We start from the raw sequence: 8,183 nt of genomic DNA, 5'->3' as shown, positions 1-8,183 counted from the left end.
AGATGTTCTATAGCAAGGTTTCTCTTGATAGTGGATTTTCAGTTGATAATCTCGGGTTAGTTAACCCAAGTTACCAAGTGATGAAGCACTCCTAAGAACTTATTCATCCAAGCAGATCCTTGGTACAAGAGCACCACAGACACATCCCTCAAGATTCAAGCCCTTGGTGCCTAGCCTTATTCTTTATTAACTTTTCTTTCTTTTTCAACCCTTATTGTTTTTTCCTTTTTTCTTATTAGGATCTTATTATTTAGCTAGTCTCATGGGGTGTGTTTCAAGTATATGATTTAGGACAGATAGTTGCCTTCCCACCTTGTTGGTGAACTAACTTAGCTAAGTGATTACTACACCACAAATTTAAGGACCTACTCTACAACTTGAACATCACTCTGGTCTTTCATAACATCTCTTTTTATTGGACTTAAAAGGACAAGCATACAATAAGCAAGATGAGAATGAAAACAGGCAATTTGACTAGCAAGCATAGACCTAAGCAAAAACAAACATCAAATTCTAGTGCATCAAGCTTAAAGAGTGACTATTAATCAAGGGCACATTCAACCTTTTGGTGATGCCTTCCAGCTACCCATTTGTTGTCATCCTCCATAGCTTCTGCATCTTTCCTCGCTTTCTTGGATGATGGTGCACTGTTTTTCCAAAAGATTGATTGAATCCATGCAAAGTTATTGGAAGTTGCTTGTCCCCAAAGCACTTGAGAGATAGTTAGTATGCATGTATGCTTGTGCATTTCGGAACTTAACTTGGTGTGTGAACACCAAACTTAGTTCCTTGCCTAATACAGCAGGTTGAATGCATGCAGAAAATCTCATGTGTGGTTATTAGCAAGACAACTAGAAACTAACTACTGTTAAGTGGTTCCCCTGATTGGTTGGATCTAGCAATTTGCCCTTGAAGGAGTGTAGTGTGATTCTAACTGAAATCTTTGGTGGAACACCAAACTTAGAATTACACACTCACTCTTGTATTGTTTTGGTGTGTAACACCAAACTTAGCTCCTCACAATACGGGGGAAACTACTTGTGAATTTTATTAAAATGAAAATGAAAAGAGAACTACCTTAGGTTGGGTTGCCTCCCAACGAAGCGCTCTTTTAGCGTCGCTAGCTCGACGATTCCTCCATCACTTGAGGTGATACTTCACTTTGGGGTTTTCTTAGAATTACACACTCACTCTTGTATTGTTTTGGTGTGTAACACCAAACTTAGCTCCTCACAATACGGGGGAAACTACTTGTGATTTTTATTAAAATGCAAATGAAAAGAGAACTACCTTAGGTTGGGTTGCCTCCCAACGAAGCGCTCTTTTAGCGTCGCTAGCTCGACGATTCCTCCATCACTTGAGGTGATACTTCACTTTGAGGTTTTTCCCCATGTTGCCCATGTAGTGTTTGAGCCTCTGTCTGTTAACAGTGAACTTCCTCTTTGAACTTTCTTCCATGATTTCTATGTGCCCATACGGTGAGACCTTTGTGACAAGAAAGGGTCCTGACCACCTTGATTTGAGTTTTCCAGGGAAGAGTCTTAATTTGGAATTGTAGAGGAGCACTTGCTGTCCTTCTTCAAAGCTTCTGGGTGTTAAATGGAGGTCATGCCTTCTCTTTGCCTTTTCTTTATAAATCTTGGCATTTTCATAGGCTTGAGATCTGAACTCCTCTATTTCTTGCAGCTGCAAGATCCTCTTTTCACTAGCAGTAGTGCTATCAAAATTTAGCAGCTTGAGAGCACAGAGAGCTTTGTGTTCCAGCTTCAGTGGTAAATGACAAGCTTTCCTATACACCAGTTGATATGGGGACATTCCAAGTGGTGTTTTGAATGCTGTTCTGTATGCCCAAAGAGCATCATCCAGCTTCTTCGACTAATCCTTCCTTGATGCTCCCACAGTCTTTTCCAGAATCCTTTTTAGCTCTCTGTTAGATATCTCAGTTTGCCCACTTGTTTGGGGGTGGTAAGGCGTGGAAATCTTGTGTTTCACCCCGTATCATAGGAGGAGAGCTTCTAGTGGTCTGTTACAAAAATGGCTCCCTCCATCACTGATGAGTGCTCGTGGGACTCCGAACCGGCTAAAGATATTCTTTCTGAGGAAGTTCATGACCACCTTGTTATCATTCGTTGGGGTTGCAATAGCCTCTACCCACTTGGAAACGTAATCTACTGCTACCAAGATGTACTTGTTTGAATATGAGGTTGGGAAAGGTCCCATGAAATCGATTCCCCACACATCAAACAGTTCTAGTTCTAAGATGAAATTTTGTGGCATCTCATTTCTTTTGGGTAAGTTTCCAGCTCTTTGACATTCATTGCAATTCTTTACCAGTTCTTTGGCATCCTTGAAAAGGGTGGGCCAAAAAAATCTGCTTTGTAATACCTTGGCTACAGTTCTGTCCCCTCCAAAATGGCCTCCATAGCATGAGCTGTGGCAGTTCCACAAGACCTCTTGTCCCTCTTCTTCCGAGACATATCTTCTCAGAATTCCATCTGAACACTTCTTGAAGAGATATGGTTCATCCCAGACAAAATACTTTGCGTCATTGATGAGCTTTTTTTTTCTGGTGTTTGTTGATGTCTGGATGTAAAGCCTCAGTTGCCTTAAAATTGGCAATATCTGCAAACCAGGGTGCTCTGTGAATTGTCATCAACTGCTCATCTGGGAAGAACTCATTTACATTTGTATCATGTGTTCCTCCTTTATCATGAGGGATTCTGGATAGGTAATCTGCTACCTTGTTCTCCACTCCTTTCTTGTCTTTGATTTCAATATTGAATTCCTGCAACAATAAGATCCATCTTATTAGTCTTGGTTTTGATTCTTGCTTGGCAAACAAATATTTAAGTGCTGTGTGATCTGTGAAGACAATCACTTTGGCACCAATGAGGTATGATCTAAACTTGTCAAATGCAAAAACTATTGCCAGGAACTCCTTTTCAGTAGTGGTATAGTTTCTTTGGGTATCATTGAGGACTTTGCTGGCATAGTATATCACATGGACCAAGTTATCTTTCCTCTGTCCTAACACTGTCCCAATTGCGAAATCAGATGCATCACACATCAGTTCAAATGGTAGGTTCCAGTCAGGTGGGGAAATGATAGGGGCAGAGGACAACCTCTTTTTCAAGTTTTCAAATGCCAGCATGCACTTTTCATTAAAGATAAATGGAGTATCTGATACAAGGAGATTGCTTAAGGGCTTGGCTATCTTTGAAAAATCTTTAATAAACCTTCTGTAAAAGCCAGCATGCCCTAGAAAACTCCTAATTGCCTTGACATCACTTGGTGGAGGTAATTTTTCAATGAGTTCCACCTTGGCTTTGTCCACTTCAATGCCTTGGTTAGAAACCTTATGACCAAGAACTATTCCTCATGTCACCATAAAGTGACATTTCTCCCAGTTCAAGACCAAATTAGTTTCTTGACATCTTTTTAATACCAGGGCCAGGTGATTTAGGCAACTAGGGAAGGAATCTCCGAATACCGAGAAATTATCCATAAAAACTTCAATGAATTTCTCTATCATATCTGAGAAGATAGAAAGCATACAGCGTTGGAAAGTCGCAGGTGCATTACATAGCCCAAATGGCATGTGCCTGTAGGTGAACACTCCATATGGGCATGTGAATGAGGTTTTCTCTTGGTCTCTCGGATCAACCACTATTTGATTGTATCCTGAATAACCATCGAGAAAACAGTAATATGCGTGTCCTGCAAGTCTTTCCAGCATCTGATCCATGAAAGGAAGGGGGAAATGATCTTTTCTTGTAGCTTCATTCACTTTTCTGTAGTCTATGCACATCCGCCATCCTGTGACGGTCCTGGTGGGGATCAGTTAGTTCTTCTTATTAGGGACTATAGTGATTCCTCCCTTTTTTGGCACAACATGCACGGGGCTGACCCAGGGACTGTCTGAGATCGGGTAGATTACCCCTCCCTGCCATAGCTTCATAACTTCTTTTTGTATCACTTCCTTCATGACTGGATTCAGCCTCCTTTGGGGTTGAATGGATGGTTTGGCATTATCTTCCAACAATATCTTATGCATGCATATGGCCGAACTGATTCCTTTCAGGTTAGCGAGGGTCCATTTAGTAGCATCCTTATGCTTTCGCAACACTTGGAGTAGTTCCTCTTCTTGCCTGTGGCTGAGGGCTGAGTTAATGATCACTGGGTAACTTTCATTCTCCCCTAAGTATGCATATTTGAGGGTGGGTGGCAGTGTTTTGAGTTCAAGTTTAGGTGCTTCTTTTCCTTCACTCTTCCCTTCTAATCTGCCTTGAATGTGAACCTCTGCTGCTATAACCTCTTCGCTTGAAGCTGACTCTTCTTCTGTCAACCCCTCAAATTCTTCCTCTTCGAGAGTATCTTGTGCTATATCTCCTAGTGAATTCAACCTCATACACTCTCCCATTGGTTCTTGTGGGTAACTCATGGCTTTGAACACATTGAATATCATCTTCTCATTGTGTAACCTCAGTGTCAGTTCACCTTTCTGGACATCAATGATAGCTCCAGTAGTGGCTAAGAATGGTCTGCCCAGAATGATAGAAGCTTTGGCTCCTTCCTTCATATCCAAAACCACAAAGTTTGCTGGGAAGATAAAGTCTCCTACCTTCACTAGTAAGTCTTCTACTATGCCATGAGGAAACTTAAATGATCAATCTGCCAGTTGTAGGGCCATTTTTGTTAGCTTGGCCTCCTCAATTTTCATTTTTTTCATCATAGCTACTGATATCAAATTTATGCTGGCTCCTAAATCACACAGAGCCTTCTCCACCGTGATCTCTCCTATAATACAGGGGATCTGGAAGCTCCCAGGATCCTTCAATTTTTGGGGTAGCTTGTGCTGAATGATGGCACTACATTCCTCGGTTAGTATCACCGTTTTGTTGTTCTTCCAACTTCTCTTTTTTGTCATCAATTCCTTCAAGAACTTGGCATAGAGCGGCATTTGCTCTATTGCTTCAGCAAAGGGTATGTTAATCTGTAGTTTCTTGAAGATTTCTAGAAAACTTGAGAATTGGCTGTCATCCCCCTTTTTCCTCAATTGCTGAGGATATGGGACTCTTGGAACATATGGCTTCAGCTCTTCTCCCCTTTTACGCGGATTGGAGATGGGAACTTGAACTTCCTCTTGTTCCTCCTTCCTTTCAGTTGGGTCCTCCTCTTGTGGTTTCTTGGAGGTCTCCTTCAACTCCTTACCACTTCTGAGGGTGATAGCTTGACACTCCTCCCTTGGGTTTGGCTCAATGTTGCTACCAAGGTTATGAACAGGCATTTGTTGGAGTAGGTAACCAACTTGTGTCTCAAGTTTCTTGATGGCAGCCTCTTGATTCTGCATGTTGGATCGCACCTCTTCTTGGAACATCTTACTGTCTTGAATCTCCTTACATATGCTCTCGAGTAGGGTCTCAATCTTTGAGAGTCTATCCTCGGATTGTGATGGTGAGTTGAGATTGGAGGGATGAGAATGGCTAGTTTGGTTTTGATATGGATGTTGAAAAGGGTTGTTAGGTGGGTGCTGATATGGTCTCTGTGTGGCATGTTGGTGAGCTGTGTTATTGGGGTTTGGACGTCTCTGATCTTGGCCTCGAGATCCCCCGGATGAGTGGTCTACTGCCTTCTTTGATTCATACGAAAGGCCTTCATAGAAAATGTGCAACTGCACCCATTCATTGAACATATCTGGCAGGCATCTTCTTGTCAAGTCTTTAAACCTCTCCCATGCTTCATATAAAGTCTCACCATTCTGCTGCCTGAATGTTTGTACCTCAGCTCTCAATCTGTTGATCCGTTGAGGAGGATAGAATCTTGCCAAGAACTTGTTCACCATATCTTCCCAGGTTGCTAAACTCTCCTTTGGAAAGGATTCCAGCCATTTAGATGCTTTGTCCTTGAGTGAGAAGGGAAACAGAAGTAGTCTATAGGTGTCAGGATGAACACCATTAGACTTCCCAGTATCGCATATCCTCAGGAAGGTGGTTAGATGTTGATTGGGGTCTTCTTGGACACTTCCTCCGAATGAACAATTGTTCTGAACAAGGGTGATGAGCTGTGGCTTTAGTTCAAAGTTGTTGGCATGTATGGTTGGCCTTTGGATGCTACTTCCACAGTTTCCTGGGTTTGAGTTGATGTAAGAACCCAAAACTCTTCTCTCTTGTCCAGCCTGATGCGCTGGACCTTCTCTGCCATGGTTGTGAGCCTCTTCTTCATGATGGTTCTCCATATTCTCCTCCATGTCTGGTTCAAATTACTCTTCCTCTTCCTCAGCACCAACTACTCTCTTTTCTCTTGCTTCCCTCCTTAATCTAAGGAAGGTCCTCTCAGGTTCAGAATCAAAGAAAGTTAAAGCCCCGCTTCTTCTACCTGTCATATAACTAACAAGGCAAAAGCAAGAGAGATAGATGCAGACAGTAATTTCTATAGAAATGCTGTTAGTGTGAGTGATGCAATATATCAAATAGTTAGTGGGTTAGTGACTGTATTGTAAACAACTAAGAAAATGGGTAGGGGAAAGGGAAGAAAATAGCTAAATAGAAAGTAAATTACTCAAATAAACTTAAATCAAATAAAATAAAAACAAATGCTCAATCTAGTTATCCACCAATTTAATCATTGTTGATACAAAATCAATCCCCGGCAACGGTGCCATAAACTTGATGCACGGAAACTTGTCTCTCAACAAATTTCCTTCGGCAAGTATACCGAATTGTCATCAAGTAAAAACTCACAGTAGAGTGAGGTCAAATCCCACAGGGATTGATTGGTCAAGCAACTTTAATTAGAAGAATGTTCTAGTTGAGCTAAGCAGAAAGTGAGTTGAGAATTGCAGGAAATTAAATGGCGGGAAAGTAAATAGCAGAAAATAAATGACGGGAAGTAAATTGCAGAATCTTAAATGAGGAAGGGAAGTTTAGCATGAAAGTAAATGGCACAAAGTAAAGAGAATGGGTAAGATCAGAAATGGGGAATTCATTGGGCTTAGGAGATGTTGCATTCTCTAGATCAAGTTCATTTTCATCTCTTCCTCAATCAATGCATTCATTGATCTCCTTGGAAATCTTAAGTGATTGAATTCCAATTCCTTGGTAATTCAATCTCTCAAATCAGATCAATAGCCAATTCCTTGGTCTAATTGCTCATGAGAAGAGATGAAGTGTGGTCACTGATTATACCACATGTATTTCCAAATCAAAGTATTGGGAGAATTATATGTCACCATATCCGCCCAAACCCCAATTTGGTCCAACATGAGAAAGCATTTCTAGCATGATCTCTTCATTCCTTTTCTAAGGTTCAGAAGAGATCCAAGTATGAATAGCTTCTTTTCCAAGATAACTACTCAATTGGATGAAGATTGAAAGCTTTCTAGTAAAATCAAGAGAAAAGAAAGAAGAAGAATAATGAAAACTATTATTGATCCATCAAATTACAACAGAGCTCCCTAAACCAATGAAAGGTGTTTAGTTGTTCATAGCTCTGGGAAATGAAAGCAAAGATGGAGAGTACATTCTGGAAATTAAACTAGAAGTGCAGAGAAAGTACAATACAGTGAGTAATTCTAATAATGCCAAAAGCTCCCCTCCTCTTTCTAGTTCAAAGCTCTCCCTATTTATACTACTCTTCTGATCTTCTAGTTGGCTCTTCAAGTCTTGGATATGGGCCTTTGGATCTTGAGTTGAAGCAGTTATCTTCTTCAGTGGGCTCAGCTTTACTTGCAGAGAAAGTGTGAAGTAAGCAGGGACTTTAGCTTAGGGCGTTAGTGGTGTTAACGTTAAGTGAAAATGTGGGGTTGAGAACGTTAGTGACAATCACCTTTTTTACTAACGTTCCTAACTCAAAGTGGTCCACGTTAACTTCAACGTTAGTGGCACTAACGTGACCACTAACGTTGACCCTTGGCCCTTCGCAAACGTTACTGGGGTTTACCTTTTTTAATAACGTTGAGAGTAACCCTTTCTCCCTATGCTAGAGTGTACATTAGAACAGTTAACGTGACCTTTAACGTAGGCTTGCCAAATCTTCGAGAGTGTTAGTGACACTTACCTTTGTCACTAATGGTTCAGAACGCCCCTACTTCCCACGTTAGAGTTCACGTTAACTAAGTTAACATGACTTCTAACGTGGTATTGATAGCCATCTCCAACGTTAGTGACAAAGGTGAGTGTCACTAA

The 8,183-nt window shown here is 41.1% G+C and overlaps 1 pseudogene; it reads right to left on the bottom strand.

The window, feature by feature from the left end:
• Window positions 1-8,183, bottom strand: part of LOC107611109 — a 14,597-nt pseudogene that overhangs the window by 4,527 nt on the left and 1,887 nt on the right.

This window comes from Arachis ipaensis, chromosome B08 (genome assembly GCF_000816755.2).
Source record: "Arachis ipaensis cultivar K30076 chromosome B08, Araip1.1, whole genome shotgun sequence".
Lineage (NCBI taxonomy): Eukaryota > Viridiplantae > Streptophyta > Magnoliopsida > Fabales > Fabaceae > Arachis > Arachis ipaensis.
This window is presented reverse-complemented; position numbering and strand designations above follow the sequence as displayed.